Source organism: Equus przewalskii, chromosome 16, assembly GCF_037783145.1.
Source record: "Equus przewalskii isolate Varuska chromosome 16, EquPr2, whole genome shotgun sequence".
In the NCBI taxonomy this organism is placed as follows: Eukaryota; Metazoa; Chordata; class Mammalia; order Perissodactyla; family Equidae; genus Equus; species Equus przewalskii.
In genome coordinates, this window is record NC_091846.1 from 16,503,789 (window position 1) to 16,506,352 (window position 2,564).

Genomic DNA, 2,564 nt, shown 5'->3' on the forward strand with positions numbered 1-2,564 from the left:
GAGCAGCTCCATGTCCGCGCCCAGGATTCGAACCAACGAAACACTGGGCCGCCTGCAGCAGAGCGCGCGAACTTAACCACTCGGCCACGGGGCCAGCCCCAGCATCTTGTCTCTTGGAATAAAGATTAAATTCTCCAATTTTACCTTCAGTAGACGTGGTCATGTGACTAGATTTTGGCCAATGAGATGACATTATAAGTCTTGAACAGGACTACTAGTAGGGCTACTTAATTAAACAGGAAGAGGTATACCAGTTTTATCCCTTCCTGCTGTCTGAAATGAGGTCATTGTGGCTGGAGTTCCAGCTGGTGCTAGTATGCTAAAAGAGAAGGAAGAAGCCTGAATCCTTGATATATCTAGAGCTTCCACGCCAATTTGAGACTAAATTCCTCTAGACTGATTCTTCATAACAGACAATTATATATTTATCTATTTTACATATTGTTATTTTGGGGCTTGTTTTATATAAATTTAAAGTGGATTATAATAAAGCATATGATTCAAATATCTTATGATCTATCTGAACTGCGGATTTGAAGAGAAACACTGCTTCCAAAAATAATATAATGTAAAGAAAATACAACTTTAAATTTGGAAGAAGCATGCTTTACTAACGTCCAGGAAAACATGTAAATTTCTTTTATACTCAGATTTCTGCCACTCACAATATCCTTCAAAGAAACAGTTGCCACTACCCTCAAATCTCTCTCCAACTCACTGTCTATTGATTTCCAAACAAAACTTTCTCCCAAAATAAGTCTGTGAGCTTTTGTCTCTTCTGTCCCTACTATCTCAAATTCTCTTATCAATTTTTTTTTTCCTCTGGTTATATTTTCTGTTACGGAATGTAAAATAATCTTCATCCCAACTTTGGTTCTGTCTGGCTTTTGCTCTCTTTCCTTTATTTTAATTAGACTAAAAGAAGTCCTAAGACAAAAGCAGGCTGACTCAAATTCTTCTTTGGTAACTACCACATGGAAGATTTAGAGGCATGTATGGAATATGCTTATGTTAATATTTTTTAACTTTATCTAGACAGGTTGAGAGTGGGATATTTTTGAGACATCCAAGTAAAGATATTTAGTGGATGCTTCTATATGAGTCTGAAGCTCAGAGTGGAATTTTGGGGTCTATATAAGAATTTTGGATTTGTTAACGTATACACAGTAATTGAAACCATGCTTATTGATGTATTGATGAAATTTCCTAGGTTGGGAATGTAGAGTCAAACAAAAGAAGTGCCTAGAACCAAATGCTGAGAATGTTTCTCATTTAACTCCTAGGTAGAGGTCAATGAGCTGGCAAAGGAGTTGAGAAGATAGAGATTAAGAGAGATCCAGGAGACCGTCGTTTCAAAATGCATAATTGCTGCGAACTAGTTTCCAATTATGCAGAGTGTCTCAAAAAATGGTTTTCATTGGCTATTTTGCTAGACTGGGAGTCAGAGTATATGAAATGCGAATTTGCCAAAGAAAAAAAATGAGATACACCTAACAGTAAATGCATATGAGTGGTTATTAGCTTATGATGATTCTATGGACAGAATGTTGCATTAAGATTGGTAGATTTCATTTTACGATCTGAAAGAGCAGGTGAATCAAGTCAATCACATACCACAATGCATGTTTGTTTATTCAATTTAGCCTCCTTCCAGATTGAACAGAAAATAGGCTAGGCTGTGTTCTAAAGGGATAGGGTAAAAGGTGAAGGCTGGCATCTGGAAGGAGCTGCATAGTGCAGCTCTAAGCCAGGTTTGATTTAGGGCCTAAAACTCAACCGGAACAGTTTCTCGCTTCAGAATTTGTTTTAAAGCCATTCTAATAGTCTTGGATCATTAAATACGTTTGGAAGATAACTTTCTGTGTATTGACAATTTGCCAATGTTTCTTTTACAGTAAGCACTTAAAAAGAAAAATGCTGAAATCGGCAAGATTAATATTTGTTTTGTTTTTCACATAAAAGAATGAGTAGCAAAATATTCTAGTTATTTTTACTGTTACTTGCTTAGATTCCAAGTAAATGAAAGTCTGTCCACCAAAATCTGAGCAAATCAGTCATTTCTAAGTTCACTTAGATCATCTACATATCTTTTTCCTCAGAGATTAGAAATAAGAATAAGGCATAAAACATCTAGATATTCTGATATACCTTTTTGCAAATTATTTCTTTCCTCCTATTTTTGATGCTTGTAGTTTTCAATGATAAGCTGCAACATATGCTTATTTTCTAATTGTTATCTAAATTGTTGACTGGTTATTAATAAGTACATTTTGATTGTGAAATACATTTAATTTTCTTATAAAATATAAACTGCAAGGGTAACCTTTATTTCTTTCCCTCTTACTCAGAAGTTCCTACCCTGAATTAATATCTTCTATCTGCATTTTAGCACTACGTCATTATTCTCTTTGATGCATGCCTTCTTCCCTTTCAGGGATCTATTTTAAGTGCTTCTTTGCATCATAAATTTATTTAGGTTAAATTTTTTAAAAGGGCTACGTTTTAAAGACTAATCTTAACCGGAATTTTAACCTTCTGAATTACATGTGTTTACAGTGAGCACT